This window comes from Poromitra crassiceps (assembly GCF_964638095.1).
Source record: "Poromitra crassiceps genome assembly, chromosome: 1".
Taxonomy (NCBI): Eukaryota; Metazoa; Chordata; class Actinopteri; order Beryciformes; family Melamphaidae; genus Poromitra; species Poromitra crassiceps.
This window is the reverse complement of record NC_139623.1, coordinates 119937647-119959201: the sequence shown is the minus strand read 5'-3', so window position 1 is coordinate 119959201 and position 21555 is coordinate 119937647.

Here is a 21555-nt window from a genome sequence, read left to right as displayed (position 1 = left end):
TGTAGAACATTTCAATATTGGACCAAATAAAACATCGAAATGAAACACCACCCTATGTGAAACATATATGTCCTTTTGAGCCTATATATAGCCCTTGTGGGTTTAACGTGATTTAGATAAGTGACAGCGGAACGCGCTTCTGTGATGTGCTATACTGTGATGTCCGCTCCAATAATCTGGCCCTACTTGACATTTAGTTTTACAATAAAAACACATTTATGCAATGACTTTACATAATGTAGGGTATATTTATGTGCATCATTCTACCTGCAGCAGGGGAGAGAAAACGATATCTTTTTGGACAAACTTTCACCAATCTAATAGGCTATATTTTTCTAGCTGATGCGTTTAGTACATTATTTTCACTTTGATCTTGCTATAGTGTAGCGTATTTACATGCTTGCAGTATTGAAACTGCAGTTAGATTGGTTTGAGAAGCATAATAATATGGAATAATAGCCTATAATGCAGACAGACAGACTGGAGGAAGGGAGGGGGGGGGGCAGAGCGTTTGGCTTTCGTCTGGTTTTGCGGGATCACTGGAATTGGAGCTAAAAAGGCAAGCGTGCGATTCGTTTATTGCAGTTATCCAATGAGCATGACGGTGCATAATTTTACGCTTAAAAGGCGTGGTTGTAATGGTTGAGGCTGCGTCTAGCGCCAGCACGACGATATCAAGTGCGCTGGTCCACGCCCACTGATTTGAGCTGCGCCAGCCGCTCGGCCTAGAAACAGCGCCGATGCAACGATAGGGACCGAGGTGATTGTCAGCTCTATAATTCGCAAAATAGCAGTGGATGGAAATGCGCACTGTGTTTTGTGACAGCCACGCACTGCACAATGTGTTCCAGAATAACCCATTGTTAATAACGTCTGCTAACGTTAGTGTAGCTGATGTTATCGATCGTTGTAAAAAAGTTTGGATATTTCGGCTGCTGCCTTCTGATGTGCTCGCTGCTGTGGACGCAATGTGGACTTAAACGGAAGCCGGGGACACGAAAGGCTGCTATGGCGCCGCCCTAGGAACGGCCCAGGAAACTCGTCTATAATAGTTAAACATGCAGGTCCATATAGGAACAATGCATGTATGTGCAATACATATAAACACATATAGTTCATAATAATATATAGCCCATATATAGGTACTATTCTTATTAATTAATTAGACATTAATTAGACATATACCGTAAATTCCGGACTATAAGACGCACCGGTGTATAAGCCGCGGGACCAAAATTGACTATTTTTTTCTTCTATAAGCCGCACCGGTCTATAAGCCGCGGGTGTTTTGATGTTTAATTACCATATGAAAGGGTTCGTGCACAGAGAGGAATGTCGGGAAAGCGATGGCTGTTTGGGGAAGCTCCCATTTATTAACATTTCAACAAAACAAAACAAAAGTCAGGTCACTAATCCCCAGACAAAATCACACAACAATAGGCTATATGTGCAGCAAACCTGTAACCAGAGAAGTCAAGTCACTAATGCTCGTCTTCCTCTTCTTCCTGCGTACTGAAACCACCAAAGTCCTCATCTTCAGTGTCGGAAACGAACAGGTTCAGGGTGGCTTCGTCAACCACTCTCCTCTCTCCTTCATTGTCACTCAAAACCAACGAACTCCTCTTCATCTATAGCTGTGTTTCCATTACAGTTTTTCGCAAAAGAATTGCGATATTTCTACAACTTCGACAATGTACAATTGCGACTTGTAGGCGTTTCCATTGAAGTTGCGTTTGAGTGATTCCCCGTTGCAGCAGCTGCCACAGTGATTACGCACGGGGATCTGCCCCATATCCCGTCCCCTGCATGCTCAAATCCAACCAATGGTCAATGGAAATCCCAACATGAAGTTACAATGCATATAAACGAGCCTGATTATCAATTCAAAAGAAAATGAGTCGCAAAATGTTGCTGGCTGCGTGAATGCAGTCAGCGCGACAGGCAGAGGAAAAAAGGTAGCCTAATAGCCTACAACTGGTCCGATTTAGAGATGGAGGGGGGAAAAGGCTGATTTGGTTCTATAATTGCACCTGAAACGTGTGCAATGTATTAGCCTACTCACAGTCACTGTATTCACTTCAGACAGCACCACCGCACCAGTGTGTGCTTTTCATCCTCTCATCTCGCCGCTGTGCCAAATGCGCGCACACAGGCAGCCTGCTGTCTGTCGAGCAAAGCTTTTTTTTGGTGAAATAATCCTCCAGGGCGCTTCTTGTTAACAGTCCGAGTGAGTGGCAGGTCGAACGTCAAAGGCACTTCATCCATATTTATGATCTGCTCCGGTTCGATGGAATATTCCTTGATCTTCCTTTGTGTGAATTCGCCGAAGTTTGTGATTTTCTCCTGGTAGTCGGGGGAGGGAGTTGATGGGCTTGTGGCCGTTTGCTTACCGTAATTACCATATGTAAGTGGTCACGCACAGAGGGGATTGTTGGGAAAGAGATGGCTGTTTGAGGAAGCTCCCATTTACCGTATTACCGTAACATTTCAACAAAACAACATAACACAACACCACCGTTGTTTATTTTTACAGTGCACACAGTGTCCGCGGTGTGGTGAAAAGAGGGCAAGAGAGGAAATTAAAACAGAAGTGGATTTATAGTTAGAAAGAGTGCTAAAAAAGAGTTTTTTTTTTTTTTTTTTTTTTTCTGAAAAAATCCATAGATAAGACGCACCGTTATATAAGCCGCAGGGGCCAAAAAACGGGAAAAAAGCCGCGGCTTATAGTCCGGAATTTACGGTATGTCAATAGGGTGTCAATACATATATCTAATTATAATATATGACCATATAATACAAATTAATATATGTGCAATGCATATGCAATTATGTAGTAAAAATATATGTATGTGCATATATTATCAACCCATATACAAAATATAGTTAATAACCATACATGCCCATATACTTAAACAACATATGTAGATACAGATTTTATTTGTGTATGGCGTTATATTAATTAGACATGTATGTCCATATAATACAAATACATATATGCACATAAACAATTATATATGTCACACATATATGCACCATATATTAAACGTTCCAATTCCAAGTTCCAAGTTCATATATTGTGATATATATGCACATATATGCTACATATATCCCATACATATATATATATATATATACATATATAGGTGGATATATGTGGGGAAACATATAAGATACATACAGTTATAGTTATTAATCATATATAGCCATATGCAAATAAAGCATATGTATGTATAGTTATTATTAATGTATAGCTTTATATTCATTAGACATATGTCCATATAATACAAATACATATATGCACATAAACAATTATATATGTCACACATATATGCACCATATATGAAACGTTCCAATTACATACAAGTTCATATATTGTGATATATATATCCCAGATATATAGGTGGATATATGTTGAATACATATAAAATACATACAGTTATACAGTTATTAATCATATATGCCCATATGCAAAGAAAACATATATGTATGTATAGTTATTATTCATGTATAGCTTTATATTAATTAGACATGTATGTTCATATAATACAAATACATATATGCACATAAACAATTATATATGTCACACATATGCACCATATATGAAACGTTCCAATTCCATACAAGTTCATATATTGTGATTTATATGCACATATATATACATATATCCCGGATATATATGTGGATATATGTGGATTACACATATGCACATACATTGCATAATGTGTGCTGCATACAGTATGGTTCCTATCGTTGCATCGGCGCTGTTTCTAGGCCGAGCGCCTGGCGCAGCGCAAATCAGTGGGCGTGGACCAGCGCACTTGATATCTTGGTCTTGGCGCTAGACGCAGCCTCAACCATTACAACCACGCCTTTTAAGCGTAAAATCATGCACCGTCAGTTCATTGGATAAGTGCAATAAACGAATCGCATGCTTGCCTTTTAAGCTCCATTCCAGCAAAACCAGACGAAACCCAAGCCTCTGATCCCCCCCCCCCCACCTCCCTTCATCCCGTCTGTCTCCATATATCGGCTATTATTCCATATTATGATGCTTCTCAAACCAATATAACTGCAGTTGAAATACTGCAAGCATGTAAAAACGCTACACTATAGCAAGATCAAAGTGAAAATAATGTTCTAAACGCATCAGCTAGAAAAATATAGCCTATTAGATTGGTGAAAGTTTGTCCAGAAAGATATCATTTTCTCTCGCCTGCTGCAGGAAGGATGATGCACATAAATATAGCCTACATTATGCATAAATGTGTTTTTATTGTAAAACTAAATGTGGAGTAGGGCCAAGTTATTGGAGCAGACATCACAGTATAGCAGATGACAGTAGAAGCTTCCGAAGCGCGTTCCGCTGTCACTTATCTAAATCACGTTAAATCGACAAGGGATATTTATAGCCCCAGTAGGACATATATGTTTCAAATAGGGTGGTGTTTTCATTTCGATGTTTTATTTGGTCCAATATTGAAATGTTCTACAATTGGAGGTTGTCTTACCATTACACATTATTTAGATCCTCCCTTAATATAGGTTGTCGGCTCATTTGGTTGCTATTTAGTAGCGAAATGGAGAAACACAATGCATCTTGGGACATTCACATTGCAGTGAAGTTACAGCTTATTTTTTCTATGGGACTCTGAGCGAGGGAGTCAGAGACAGTCGGTATTGTGCCTGTCAGACTGAGGAGAGAGGGAGAGAGGTGACACAGACAAGGGTGAAAGAGGAGAGAGCCAGAGGGGAGGGAGAGAGCCAGAGGGGAGCGCTCCGCGCAACTGGCCCAGTGAATAGGCCTGCTTTTCAAAGGCGCAAGGCGCTAAATTAACGCCAGGTCGGAAGATAGCAGTACGCCGAATGGGCCAAAGTGGGCGTGTCGGCGCTAAATACCGGCGTACTCGTATCTTCCAGCCATCTTCCGACCTGGCCTACTTTTAGCGCTTTGCGCTTTTGAAAAGCAGGCCTAAAGCAGGATTCTGTGCACCGGGGACAGGAAAGTGAATGGAGAATACAATATATAGAAAAAAATACTTTAGAATACAATAGAATATAAGATTGCAACCCTTCTCAGGCTTTGGGTGAAGCTGTAATGCAGTTTCATAAATTTAGTTTAGGCTATCATAATAATCCCCATTTATGTGTAATATAGCTCTACGTTTTATTACCCCCCCCCCCCCCCCCCCCCGAAATAATTTGACGCCCGGTTAGTTTTTTCAATGTTTTCTTTTTACCTTTGCGACATCCTGTTGAATGCATCTCCCAAACACAATGAAGAAGAAAAATCGGATGAAGAATACGAACAACGAGGAAACGGGAACAACGAGGAAAAAAAACACATGCACGAAACTTGCTGATCAAAATTCGTTTTCCCTCAACATCTGATGATTCTGAAAATTGTGTAGGCATTTCCTGAAGATTTTTATACACTAAAACCGACATCTCTGGTGTAATAATTATTTTGAGAAATGTGCCTATGGTATATTTCCCTGCCAGCGGGCATAGAAGTCCGCTTCTAATTGGTATTTCACCGCTCTTTCACATGTGCGCTACTGAAGAGGGTGCTCCGTGAGTGATGAACAGCGGAGGAGGCAGCGCATGCAACAAATAATCTGCTCACATGATGATCATGTTCTCTCACCTTCAGCGGAGAAAGTTTAGTGGTAAATACCGGTAGGTCACAGTTCAGCTCAAATTTTATTTGATTTCATGTACAGGCCAGAACTGGCATGCAATGTGCTCTGCTGCGCTGAGAGGGAGGCGCGGCTCTCCCCATAGACAAGCAATCGTGTGGGGTGCTGACTGTAGCCAACTCATTAAAATAAATGGTTTAAATAAACAATTTCATACTATTTACAATCTTTGCTGAGCAATATTTTTGTACAAAAATAATTAAAGCAGGTCCCAAACTGCCGCAGGTCCCATATTGACGCGGGGTCTGGCTACATATTTTGTCAATTAACGCCGGGCTAATAATTGGTATTTTACGGTATTTACATGCTTGCAGTATTTTAACTGCAGTTAGATTGCTTTGAGAAGCATAATAATATGGAATAATAGCCTATATATGGAGATAGACAGACCGGATGAAGGGAGGGGGGGGCGGCGGAGCCCTTGGCTTTGTCTGGTTTTACCGGATTTGTCCAGGAATTGGAGCTTAAAAGGCAAGCGTGTGTCTCTTCCCTGCAATTCTCCAATGAGCGGACAATGCATAATTTTACGCTTAAAAGGCGTGGTTATAATGGTTGAGGCTGAGTTTAGCGCCGATACCAAGATATCAAGTGCGCCTTTCCACGCCCACTGCTTTGCGCTGCGGCTGGCGCTCGGCCTAGAAACTGCGCCGCTGCAACGATAGAGCCCTCAATGTGCATATATGCCTCTTCCGTATGCCGACCCAAAACATCCAGGGCACCGACCCACACCCACCCCACCACCAAGCCTGCATACCCGTCCAGCTCCCACCTTCTCGGGGAAGACCCCCCTCCAGCACCCGGCGCACACAGTCTCCCGCCCCGCCAGACCCTCGTTCCCCTAATCCAATTAAAAACGCATCACTTTCTGGCACAACACCTGTCCGGCCAGTACAGTAACCTCTTTCCCTGCAATTGCATGCATGCAAGACGAGCTTCTCCACAATTTTTTTGCTTTCATATAAATGATTCAATGAATGGACACACACACACACACGCACACGCACACGCACACGCACACACACACACACACACACACATACACACACACACACACACACACACACACACACACACAAAGGTATAAACATGTGAACAACAACAACTTAGACTCATACACAACATTACACAAACATTGCTTTTTTTCTTTTCCTTTCTTTTCTTTTTGGATCATTTTCTCTTTAATTGTACTTGGCCAATCGCCCCTGCTGTCCCGGTTGTTGCGCCACCTCCTCTGCTGATCTGGGGAGAGTTGTAGACTTGCACATGCTTCCTGGCTCCGATATACATACAGGCCCCTATTCTCCCACAGGCCTTCGGCGCTAAAACGGGCCTTCGGCACTAAAAAACGTGCCTTGCGCCTGTCTCGGGAAGATATCAACATGGCTTTAGGCTGGTAAATGCGCTTTACGCTGAATGGGCGTGGTGCACTCCCTGAATGGGCGAGAATAGGCGTGTCGGCCTTAAATGCCGGCCTGATATCTTCGCGACTGGCGTAAATTTAGCGCTTTGCGCTTTTGAAAACCAGGCCTATTCAGTGCGCCAGTTGAGCGGGGCGCTCCTCTGCCTCTCCCCTGTCACCCTTCTCTGTCTCTCTCTGAAACAGGCCTATTCAGTGCGCCAGTTGCGAGGAGCGCTCTTCTGCCTCTTCTCTGTTACCCTTCTCTGTCTCTCTCTGACTCCCTCGCTCAGACAGACACAACACACGTCCCATAGGAAAAATAAGTTGTAAGTTCACTGCCTGTGTAATGTCCCAGCATGCATTGTGCTACTCCATTTCGCTACTAAATAGCAACCAAATGAGCCGAAATAGATATAAAGGTAGATCTAAATAATGTGTAATGGTAACACAACCTGCAATTGTAGAACATTTCAATATTGGACCAAATAAAACATCGAAATGAAAACACCACCCTATGTGAAACTTATATGTCATCCTGGGCCTATATATATCCCTTGTCGATTTAACGTGATTTAGATAAGTGACAGCGTAACGCGCTTCTACTGTCATGTCCTACTGTGATGTCCGCTCCAATAAATTGGCTCTACTTCACATTTTAGTTTTACAATAAAAACACATTTATGCAATGACTTTACATAATGTAGGCTATATTTACGTGCATCATCCTACCTGCAGCAGGGGAGAGAAAACGATATATTTCTGGACATTCTTTCACCAATCTAATTAATCTCATCATATAGGGATAGGCTATATTTTTCTAGCTGATTAGAACATTCTTTTCACTTTGATCTTGCTATAGTGTAGCGTATTTACATGCTTGCAGTATTTAAACTGCAGTTAGATTGGTTTGAGAAGCATAATAATATGGAATAATAGCCTATATATGGAGACAGACAGACGGGATGAAGGGAGTGGGGGGGGAGCAGAGCGCTTGGCTTTGTCTGGTTTTACTGGACCACTGGAATTGGAGCTTAAAAGGCAAGCGTGTGATTCGTGTATTGCACTTATCCAATGAGCAGAGTGGTGCATAATTCTACGCTTAAAAGGCGTGGTTGTAATGCTTTAGGCTGCGTGTAGCGCCAACACCAAGATATCAAGTGCGCTGGTCCACGGCCACTGATCAGCGCTGCGCCAGGCGCTCGGCGTAGTTTCTACGCTGATGCAAAGATAGGGGCCACAGTCGCCATGAGCTGCTTTGCCTGACAGCGAGGAGTTTCACCGGCAGGTCGTATAGGATCACAGTAGTCTCCCCAGTTCCCCTCCCCCCGAACAGGCGCCGCGACTGACCAGAGGAGGCACTATAGTGCAGCGTCTAGAAGTTGGAACATATACCCTTAATCTGGCTTCCCGCCCGCAGACACGGCCAATTGTCCCTGTATGGACGCCCGACCAAGCCTTAGTTAGACACGGGGGCTCGGACCTGCAACCCTCATGTTGGTGCTGGAAATCTACCGCTGCACTACCCGGATGCCCATACATTGCTTTTCTTGTTAAAGTTATACACATGGGGCCCTATTCTCCCACAGGCCTTCGGCGCTAAAACGGGCCTTAAACGAGAAAAAAAACGTGCCTTGCGCCTGCCTCGGGAAGATATCAATATGGCTTTACGCTGCCAAATGCGCTTTAGGCCGAATGGGCATGGCGCAGTCCCTGAATGGGCGAGACTGGGCGTGTCGGCCTTAAATATCGGCGTAATGATATCTTCCCACCTGGCGTAAATTTAGCGCTTAGCGCTTTTGAAAACCAGGCCTATTCAGTGCGCCAGTTGCGCGGAGCGCTCCCCTCTGGCTATCCTCTGGCTATCCTCTGTCACCCTTCTCTGTGTCACTCTCTCCCTCTCTCCTCAGTCTGACAGGCACAATAAACTGTCTCTCTCTGACTCCCTCGCTCAGACAGACACAACACACGTCCCATAGGAAATAGCAGTTGTAAGTTCACTGCCTGTGAATGTCCCAGCATGCAATGCGGTACTCCATTTCGCTACTAAATAGCAACCAAATGAGCCGAAATAGATCTAGGTCAATCTAAATAATGTGTAATGGTAACACAACCTGCAATTGTAGAACATTTCAATATTGGACTAAATAAAACATCGAAATGAAAACACCACCCTATGTGAAACCTATATGTCATCCTGGGCCTATATATGTCCCTTGTCGATTTAACGTGATTTAGATAAGTGACAGCGTAACGCGCTTCTGTCATGTCCTACTGTGATGTCCGCTCCAATAAATTGGCTCTACTTCACGTTTTAGTTTTACAATAAAAACACATTTATGCAATGACTTTACATAATGTAGGCTATATTTATGTGCATATCCTACCATCCTAGCAGGGGAGAGAAAACGATATCTTTCTGGACAAACTTTCACCAATCTATTAATCTCATCATATAGGGATAGGCTATATTTTTCTAGCTGATGCCTTTAGAACTACCTTCTTTTCACTTTGATCTTGCTATAGTGTAGCGTATTTACATGCTTGCAGTATTTAAACTGCAGTTAGATTGGTTTGAGAAGCATAATAATATGGAATAATAGCCTATATATGGAGACAGACAGACTGGATGAAGGGAGGGGGGGGGGCAGAGCGCTTGGCTTTTGTCTGGTTTTGCTGGACCACTGGAATTGGAGCTTAAAAGGCAAGCGTGCGATTCGTTTATTGCACTTATCCAATGAGCATGACGGTGCATAATTTTACGCTTAAAAGGCGTGGTTGTAATGCTTTAGGCTGCGTGTAGCGCCAACACCAAGATATCAAGTGCGCTGGTCCAGGCCCACTGATTTGGGCGTGGACCAAATCAGCACCTTAACAAATACAACTCTTTTTGGGTTGTTCTCTGTCTCTTCTCATCTTTTCTTTCTGGCTCTGTCCTCTTACCCTCTCTTACTTTTCTTCTGTCTGTCTTTCTCTTTTGCTCTCTTCTCCTTTGTCTGTCTATCTCTCTCTAAGGCTCTCCCTTTCCCACTTGTCTCTGTCTCTCTCTTTGTCTCCCCCCCTTCCCATCCTCCACGCTAAATGAGAACCAGACGTTTAGCAGACCTAATCAAGATGTCCTCAGCCAAATGAGCCTTATTATGCGATGGGTAAACAGAGAGTTCCGATGTTGCTGGGGGATAAAGTCCCAGGAAAGACCAGGGTTGATTGAGAGGAATGATACCGGCATCGCACAGTGAGGGGTTGTCAAGTAACTAACTAACTATCATTTGTTGATGGACAGAAGGGGTGAGGGGTCAGGGTATTTGTGCGACAAGTCCAAATGACCAGACAGGCTGTGTTGTAACCAAAAGGTGGAAGGTTCGATCCCCACAGCGGACAGTAAAGAGCATGTTGCATTAATATGTCAAGTCAAGTTAAGTTATCCTTTATTGTCCCCGTGGGGAAATTCTTCCTCTACATTTGACCCATCCTCTACTAGTAGGAACCTTCCTAAAACTAGGAGCAGTGGGAAACTGGTTTGCTTGCCAGTGCATTGATCAGGGGCACTGACAGGAGTATTAACCCTAACATACATGTCTTTGATGGTGGGAGGAAACCAACATGAACACGTGGAGAACATGCAAACTCCACACAGGAAGGACCTGGGGCGGACCAGGGTTCGAACCCGGGACCTTCTTGCTGTGAGGCAACAGTCCTACCCTTGAGCCACCGTGCCATCCAAGACATGTCCATCGGAGCAATATTTCACTGGATACGAGCACTGACAAACCACCAAAAAAGTATTATTAAAATAGTAAAATATAGTAGTAAAATACATTATTATACCTATAAAGATATAGGGCTCTATTTCACCCCTGGCCTTAAGTTTGCATTTATGGCTGGGCGCAGCGCTATTAGTGGGTGTGGTCACGGGCATTCCCTAATTTTTCTGTGACGCTAAAAGCCAGAGTGCGTGGCGGTAACATTTAACCACTCCTTTTTAAGAGTAGAATTATTCACAAGTGTGGCCATTGGTGATCTCCAGTAAACCAATCACATTCTTCCCTTCCAAGCTTCCGATCCATGGAGCCACTCCAGTCTGGTTGCGGCTGCATGCTGTCATCTCTCCATGCCAATTTGGACATCTCAGCGCATCACAGATCATAGCCTAAACACCTCTCCCGCACACACGTTGAAGAAGGGCTGCTGTGGCCCTGTCTCCAAGACAAATTTCTCCCAAGGGAGACAAATAAAGAAAACCTTGACCTTGACCTTGCTGCCCAAATGTCTGTGGCTGTCTGATGGCTGTCATGTAAATCCGACCCAACCCAACCCGCTTGAGACACGGACCGAGCTCAACTCGCCCGACATTGTCACATACACTCAGCCCGAGACCAAAACAAACAAACAGTTATTAGACCTAGAACATTATAAAAAGTCTGCCATTAATGCTACCGTGGCTCAAAAAATGGGAAGGGTATGTATGTGTGTTACTGCCATAAATGTTTTTCAGCTTTCATGCTGTTATGCTGTTATGACGTACTGTATGCCTATCCATTTTCGGGCTCTCTCTCTCCTGCATCTCCGCTGCGGGGCTACTGCATGCTCAATTACGCAGTGTACTGAGCCACGCTGAGTGATGCTGCTCTATTCAAAGTTCAATTTCGTTCCACCAGCACCCATTTTATTAATCAGCTATTTTTTATTTGGGTAACACTTTACAATAAGGGTACATTAATTAAGGGTTAATTAATGTTTAGTTAATGCTTAATAAGCATTTATTAACCACCTTAATAAACATGTCTAGTAATGCTTAATAAGCCTTAATTAATTAACTAACCTTAACTAATGTGTCTAACAATCATTTACTAATGCTGTTCATGTTAACCAAGCCTTAGTTAACATGAACAACAGCATTACTAAATGATTAAGAGTATGAGGTACTTATAGGCTACATTATTTAATAGCATAAAGTCTTTATCTTAATAAAGGAATGAAGGTTGTCATGTTCCAGTATGTTTCACTAATGTTAAAAGATCACAAAGAGTATTAATACAGTAATTTATACAATTAGGCTGAAATTCCCTATCTGAAGAGAATAGCTATTGTTTTGTTTTTTTGTTTTTTATTGATATTTTGACAGTTATATATCAATACCGGTTACATGGGCAACCATCGCAATACAAAATCAATTCACAATATAACTGTACACTTTTTCTTCTTTTTCTCCCCCCTCCCCTCCCCAAATGCAAATTAAAATACACAACTTCAATAACAGACACACATAACCTTACAAAATCCCATGCAGATACAGGAACAATAGAGACATACACACACACAAAAAAGACAAAAGACAAAAAAGACAAAACACATAGCCAATATGTCCACATTCAGATTATGTTCTTAAAAGTTCAGTATTAGATCCTTTGATTTCAGTGAGGAATAGGCCCCAAACCTCTTCAAATAAATCCTCCCATACACGTCTATATGACTCGTTCATATGATGCCATTTGACACATTATTTCCATCCATTCTTTATAGGTAGACGGCACTGAGGACTTCCAGTGTCTCAGAGTGACTCTACAACCAGTTGTCACGGCCAATTGCAGCCATAATCTCATACAATTAATCACTCTGATGTTATCTGGTAGCAATCCCAACAGACAAAGCACTGGGGTTTTAACCAGTGGTAGCTTCATCATCCTATTCAAGAAATCAAGAACATCATCCCACATGCGTACTGTCTTCTCACAATAATACAATAAGTGCACTAGGGTCCCCACCTCTTTACCACATCTCCAGCAGATATCATTGTCCCTTAGTTTCAGTTTAGTTAGTTTACATGGCATCCAGTAACTTATATTAATAATCTTACAATGAATAAGCTGAGATTGTATCTCCCGTGAGCATTTATGCCAGGTTGCAACAAGGTTCTTCCAGCCACCCATCAAAATCTCTTTCCCCCTCATCCTTCTCCCAACATATTTTTAGCCCTTCTACTGGTGGTGTGTGTGCATCCCTGATATGCTCATAAAATATTGAGGCACTTCCCTTTTTTTGCCATGTTATATGAAATAATTCCTGAATCCCTGTTTGCTGGTTAATTTTAGACTTTACACAGTGCCTTAATTGTAACTATCTGTAAGATTCTGATTCATTTAGATTATATTCAGCCTTTATCTCCTCAAAGGACCTCATCTCTTCATTCCCAAACACATCACCTAGGAGATGTATTCCTGACCTGACCCAATGTTCCCAGAGAAAGGTCTTCTTGCCTATCAGCCCAAACACACTCCCCTCAGCCTTCAATCACCTTTGTTATAAGTGATTGACAAGTGTCTGGCACGTCCCCCTTGAGCTGCGGCCATCTACGGCCTATTTGGGCTAAACTCGGACAGCCCATGGTTCAGCCCACCAGGGCCGACCTGCCACTGAGTTGACAACCAATGACAGCTCGAATATGACATGCACACACTACAAGTGAGAATCAGGAAATTGCGCTGAGGTGGACTACTTTCTCATTCATTTTCCTTGATCTCTGACGGGGGGAAATTATAAGTGAAGAGTCCAAGGAAAGGGACAAAGACAAAATCGTAAGTTTTGTGTTACGTGGGCACTGGGCACAACAGCTGTAGCTCGTTAAACATCAAAGGGAAAAGACGTGAACAGCTCTCTCTGTCGCTCTCTCTCTGTAGCTTTCTCTCTCTCTCTCTCTCTCTCTCTCTCTCTCTCTATCTCTCTCTCTCTCTCCTCTTGTGGTCTGATAAAGACAATCTGTTTGGGAATGTGTTGGTTTTGCATATCTACCTAAGAGAAGGTATTGCTCAGTCTGCTATTATTGGTAGCCGCTTGATATGGAGAAGGCGCTGCTTTTTGTATTCTTGAAGTGGATACTAACCAATATCTTGTATTACAGTATAACTGTATTTGTCAATTTGCCACTGCCATCACCCTGTGTGGTGTTCCTTTTTTTGTACACATTATTGTGGCAGTTTTGTAACTGTTTCCCAGCATCTGACTGCATTATTAGTGTTTATATCCTTTTGTACTCTGTATTTATGTGGACATAAATTAATAATTTAAATGTGTGTGTGTGTGTGTGTGTGTGTGTGTGTGTGTTGTGTGAGAGAGAGTGATAGCCTACAGAAAGTTTTGCATCAGGCAATTCTTATAGCCTACTACTTAGTGTTGTTTGTTGCTGTAATTTGGTATCTCGGAGGCTGCCGTTGCTGCAGCATGAGCTATTGGTGGTTATCATTTTTTAGCCCCTCCACCCAATATCACCACCAGCCGTCACTGAGTAGGAAGATAACTAAAGACAATCGCAAAGTTGCAAGTGCAATCAAATCGAGTCAATATATATACAATATGTACATGAGTGGTGAAGTGTTCTGTGTTCTGTTGGATTTACATGAGATTTACAGACTGAGTAAAGAAACAAAAAACATCGCATGGATGCATAACTGGGACGTATCCTCAGTGATGTACCCTGGGGTCATAGGATGTTTCGGGTCTCGCAACATCATACACCCTCGCCCAGGTGACCCAGCCGGGGCTGGCCAAGCCCCAACTTACGTCCCAGTAGCTACCCACAGTCAGCCCTATAGGGAGGGTCGAAGGTGGTCATGCGGTCAGGGCCACTCAATCTGCTGCTCCGGAACTACTCTGCCGGGACCGGGGGAGGGAGAGGGCTCTGGTACGTAGAGGGACCGGGCTCTGTGGGTTGCCACCCGGCCGGGTTCCTCCCTCGTCTCACCAGGTCTACGACCTGTGCGCTGCACCAGACTCCCCCGCTCCAAACATCTCATTCCGAGGTGATGGTATCTTAGTGGACACCATGCAGTACCAGTACTTGGTGGCACTGCAGTCTCCACTTGCGGCTTGAATGGCCCTCCTAAAAGGCCTCTTGTGGGTTTTTGGGCTTCTTCCTCACGGAAGACGCAGGCTGGGGAGCTAACCCATACTGCTACCCGGGTGCCGTCCCTGTTCCGGCTGTCAACTGACTCTCCAGTAGTCACCAGTCTTTCCTGGTTGTCACGTAGTCTATTCCTATGAGTCACTGGCTAGGCCAGGCTAACTAATAAAGAAACAAAAAACATCGCATGGATGCATAACTGGGACGTATCCTCAGTGATGTACCCTGGGGTCATAGGATGTTTCGGGTCTCGCAACATCATACACCCTCGCCCAGGTGACCCAGCCGGGGCTGGCCAAGCCCCAACTTACGTCCCAGTAGCTACCCACGGTCAGCCCTATAGGGAGGGTCGAAGGTGGTCATGCGGTCAGGGCCACTCAATCCGCTGCTCCGGAACTACTCTGCCGGGACCAGGGGAGGGAGAGGGCTCTGGTACGTAGAGGGACCGGGCTCTGTGGGTTGCCACCCGGCCGGGTTCCTCCCTCGTCTCACCAGGTCTACGACCTGTGCGCTGCACCAGACTCCCCCGCTCCAAACATCTCATTCCGAGGTGATGGTATCTTAGTGGACACCATGCAGTACCAGTACTTGGTGGCACTGCAGTCTCCACTTGCGGCTTGAATGGCCCTCCTAAAAGGCCTCTTGTGGGTTTTTGGGCTTCTTCCTCACGGAAGACGCAGGCTGGGGAGCTAACCCATACTGCTACCCGGGTGCCGTCCCTGTTCCGGCTGTCAACTGACTCTCCAGTAGTCACCAGTCTTTCCTGGTTGTCACGTAGTCTATTCCTATGAGTCACTGGCTAGGCCAGGCTAACTAATAAAGAAACAAAAAACATCGCATGGATGCATAACTGGGACGTATCCTCAGTGATGTACCCTGGGGTCATAGGATGTTTCGGGTCTCGCAACATCATACACCCTCGCCCAGGTGACCCAGCCGGGGCTGGCCAAGCCCCAACTTACGTCCCAGTAGCTACCCACGGTCAGCCCTATAGGGAGGGTCGAAGGTGGTCATGCGGTCAGGGCCACTCAATCCGCTGCTCCGGAACTACTCTGCCGGGACCGGGGGAGGGAGAGGGCTCTGGTACGTAGAGGGACCGGGCTCTGTGGGTTGCCACCCGGCCGGGTTCCTCCCTCGTCTCACCAGGTCTACGACCTGTGCGCTGCACCAGACTCCCCCGCTCCAAACATCTCATTCCGAGGTGATGGTATCTTAGTGGACACCATGCAGTAGTACCAGTACTTGGTGGCACTGCAGTCTCCACTTGCGGCTTGAATGGCCCTCCTAAAAGGCCTCTTGTGGGTTTTTCCTGAATCCCAGGATCCAGGGGAATACAGCGAGACTACATATCTCCCAGTTGACTGGGATGGCGAGCCACCACTGAGCATTTAGAAGAGCAATCCACACATTCACTGCAGTAGCATCAAGAACTACCCTGCTGTATGACTGGAGCGGTAGTTACACACACAGTCCAGCGGATGAACTTCATCGGGACGCGTACAGACACCCATCGACTTTTGGTCCCAAACAATCTTTTATTTTATTTTTTGGACTGAAGGGACAAAATATTTTATTTGTGTGCGCGCTTTATTATTTTGGGGAATTATAAATTGTCAACTGTGAAAACCTGAAGTGCTGAATTCATGTTTACAAACAAAAGGCTTTAAATTCATCTAACTCTGACTAAGATAATCTTGCTAAAAGCTACAACTCTGTGTTGTCTAATTTGATGGCTGTCATTAATTTTTAAGGGCTCTGGTCATTCTGAAAATCTGGTACTTGTCCATGCTAATTTATATTAACTCATTCATGGCCAGTTTAGGACTGCCAATATTTAGCACAGGCCAAAGATTTTCATAATTGTTGGTCATCTTTCAAGACCCACAGTAAATTATCTATTAGCACCAAAGTGATTTGCAATACCTCAAAATGAAGATGTACGTCTCTGGGTTCACCAGGAAAAAAAAGTGAGCTTTTAGCATGTTCTGTACTCTACTTATAGCCATTTATATACACCCTGTTTTCACCCAAAAGGTCTCCCTGAGAAGATAAACAGGAGAAAAGGCAATTTTTGTAAAGGGCACAATCTCAGGCAGAACTCGCTTCTCAATTCTTTTATTTTGAACTGTATTGACATCAGACATGTGAATATTATTCATTATGAAACAAATGACAAAAAAAAAAATATATATATATATATATATATATATACACATGAAGTGCTTTTTTTTTTACATTCAACAATACAGTTTACTCAGTGTGAGTGAGTGTGCAGACAGACAGACAGACAGACAGACACACACACACACACACACACACACACACACACACACACACGATCCCCCTTTTATCTTCGTTACGTTGTTTCCGGGTCTGAGTACTGCTGGCGTCTGCTGCTCTGACTGCCGCTTCTGCCTTGTTAGCTGTTCGTGTGTTTATTTTGTTTTGTTCTGGTCCACCCGTCCTTGTCCATGTCTCCCTGTGCTATCCTCCCTGCTATTTGATCGTTCCCGTTTTCCCCTCGGCTATTCAACACGTCCTCACCGCCCTCTGGATTACCCGTCAAACTGATTGATCATTTCCTCATTCCTCCGATGATCAAACACATCTCTGGATTACTTTCTCCCGTTTTCTCCTGGCTGGCACACAGGAAGGCGACCAGCTCGTGCAGCGCGCCGAGGGGTGTTTCAATGGCGTTTCTCCTGTCTGCACAAGGAAGCGTTTATCCGTTTTCTGTTTTTCCTCCTGCTCAATTTCAAAACAACAGCTGCGGTATGTGTTTGTTCACGTGTTGTCGGCTTGTCTTAGATGTCAGGGACCTGATACCATGTCACAGGCTGGGGAAGTGTTTGAACTACGCGCTGCACTAATAAAAACAAAAACACGTCAAACACGTCTTTGGCGTGGATGGCTATTTCTGATAACACGTCTTTGGCGGTGAATGAGTTAATATCCATGCTCATTTATATTAATATTTTATTATTATTATTATTATTATTATTATTAGGGGTCCAAGCACGAAGTGCGTGGATCCCTATTGTATCTGTTCCGTTTATTATTAGTGGCCGGGCCAGCGAAGCGGCCAGGCCACTTCTTGTATTTGCCATTATTTTTTTTTATTGTTTTCTTCCTCCCGGGAAGTTCGACTTCCCATGGATGAAAACTAACCAAACTTTGCACAAAGGTCCAGTCCCATGCCAAACGTCTTTGACACAAATTTGGGGCCAATAGTCCTAACGGTGGCACGACAGCGACCGTCTAAAGTTTAAAACTTAAAAAATTCATAAAAAATCAGGCGTACGTGCTACGGCTTTGCAACTTTCACCGAAATGTGCGCCTAAATGAGGGGAAACTTTTGTACAATGCAACCTATGGCCAATTATGAAGTTTAAAGACCGCAAAACTGCAAAAACTGCAAAAACGATTAAACCCTACTCCTCCCACATTTTTTCTTCAAACGACACCAAACTTCAGTATCTGCATCGTTAGACTGTTCTACACAAAAGTATCAAACCAGATTTTCGATCGGTCAAAAATTGAGCCCACAGTGCATCAAAACGTTGAATTCTGGCCCCGTGTATAGCCTAATTACCTTAATTACCTTTGGCAATTAGGTTGTATTTGTGATGTCATCAGTCAGTCAAGCAATTGTGATGCCATCACTAATGTCACTCGAGCAATTGTGATGTCATAATATTTTTTTCCCCCATTGACTTGCATGGGGTTTCGAAAAATCTTGTTACATTTGGCAATTAGGTTGTATTTGTGATGTCATCAGTCAGTCAAGCAATTGTGATGCCATCACTGATGTCACTCGAGCAATTGTGATGTCATAATATTTTTTTTCCCCATTGACTTGCATGGGGTTTCGAAAAATCTTGCAGTAAATTAGCTGTAATTCAGAAACCATAACAGCTACAGCTACGAAACTTGGTAGGGAGGTGCACAGAGGGGCCTTTTATTCTACACGAAAGAATTACACAAATTGAGCAGATGGTGGAGCTATAACAGCCCTCTTTACATTCTGGTCCATAACTTCTGAACCGTATGGTCTATCATCAAAGCCTTGAGACTTGCCCGGCCACGACCCATTGCTGCGCAGCAGCTATAATTAGGGGTCCAAGCACGAAGTGCGTGGATCCCTATTGTATCTGTTCCGTTTATTAGGGGTCCAAGCACGAAGTGCGTGGATCCCTATTGTATCTGTTCCGTTTATTATTATTATTAGGGGTCCAAGCACGAAGTGCGTGGATCCCTATTGTATCTGTTCCGTTTATTATTATTCTGCCCTAAAACAGCATGCACGTCAAAAACCGTAAGGGCTACAGTAGCCAGACCTTGCACATAGGTTGGAAATGTGCCCCACTGCTCAGAGACAAAAAATTAGCCATATTGGCCAGATGGTGGCGCTATAACAGACCCTTTTGCGTATTGACCCATAACTCACACCCATTTAAGCCTGCTAGATTTTCAAAAAAAAAAAACGAACTCGTCCTAGGCCATTTGCCCGAATGAGCCCAAACTTTTTCTGTGTCATCTCTGGACTTCCCTGATCTAAAGTTGTATAAAGAATTTGGATACGTGAAACCGTCTTGAAATGATAAATGTTTAAACTTTGACACTATGTCATCATAGATGACATCATAGATGACATCATAGATGACATCATAGATGACATCATCAGTGATGTCACAAGACTGTCACCTTCTCTATGACGACGTCAGTTATGACATCATAAATGACATCATAAATGACATCATAAATTACATCATAAATGACATCATAAATGCCCTTCTCCTGGTACTATATAAAGCCCCCATCACCACAGCTTAAATCACACTTGTGCAGTCATCACTCACCTCGTGCCAGCATCCTGCATTCATCCAGCATTTCCAGAGCAAACCTGCGGCAAGTAAAGTAGCTCATCCTTCCTCTACATAACATCAGCTCTCGCAGTACCTCATCCACTCCACAACAGCAAGGAGGCAAGACACACAAGTACCTTGTTAACTGATAACCTATTAAGCCACTAACAGTTTGACTTAAAGGGTGATTTACACAACCTGAATATTAATCTTGTTATACCTATACAGAGACACTAGAAATGTACCATGTGGAGTATCTAGTAACAGTTAGGATTTTACATTAATTTCATGACAAATGGTTCAAATTCTGGCCTTGTGCTTATGCAGACCAGATTTATGACTACCACCACTACTACAAAAGCATTGGCTTTTCATTGTGACAACCAATTACTTAGATCACAATTCAGGAACAGTTTGTTTAATCCTTTCCTCACTGAGCAGATCTATAACGATGTCAGAAGTGTACAGTAGAAGCAGCACACTATCTTCATCCAATGGACTAGGAAAACTGGATAGTGACAAATGGTTAACAAATCATGGTTAACAAATCTAAGCTTATCAAGAAACTAGGATTTGAAATTATGACAGTTTGCCTAGAAAAAGTCCATTGCTTAATAAGCCTCTTTGACAGCCACCATTTGGCTTACCACCACCACTGCTACTTACTACATATTACTTACTACAAACTTGGTACACTTGTGCACATATCAACTCTGACTAAATGTGCAATTCAGTGTCTATATTATCTGACATATAACCCCCAAGTCACCAGAAGCTTGGACCCCGCATCGCCGCTTGCGGCTATATTTATTATTATTATTATTATTATTCTCCCCTAAAACAGCATGCACGTCAAAAACTGTAAGGGCTACAGTAGCCAGACCTTGCACATAGGTTGGAAATGTGCCCCACTACTCAGAGACAAAAAATTAGCCATATTGGCCAGATGGTGGCGCTATAACAGATGCTTTTGCGTATTGACCCATAACTGCTGAACCGTGAGGCGTAGAATCAAAATTCCACATCTGCTGGATTCCCTGGATCAATACGCATCTATCCAAATAGACCACACCCATTTAAGTCTGCTAGATTTTCCGCCATCTTGGACTTTCTCAAAAAAAACAAAAACGAACTCGTCCTAGGCCATTTGCCCGAATGAGCCCAAACTTTTTCTGTGTCATCTCTGGACTTCCCTGATCTAAAGTTGTATAAAGAATTTGGATACGTGAAACCGTCTTGAAATGATAAATGTTTAAACTTTTGATAAACAAACTCGTCCTAGGCCATTTGCCCGAATGAGCCCAAACTTTTTCTGTGTCATCTCTGGACTTCCCTGATCTAAAGACTTACAAAGAATTTGGATACGTGAAACCGTCTTGAAATGATAAATGTTTAAACTTTGACACTATGTCATCACCGATGACAGTCTTGTGACATCACTGATGATGTCATCTATGATGTCATCTATGATGTCATCCTTCCTCTACATAACATCGCGCACACACACACACACACACACACGCACATGCACACACACACACACACACACATGCACACACATATACACCTATACACACACACACACGCCACACACACACACACACACACACACACACACACACACACACACACATATACACATACACACACACACACACACATATACTCACACATATACACACACACATATACACACTTACA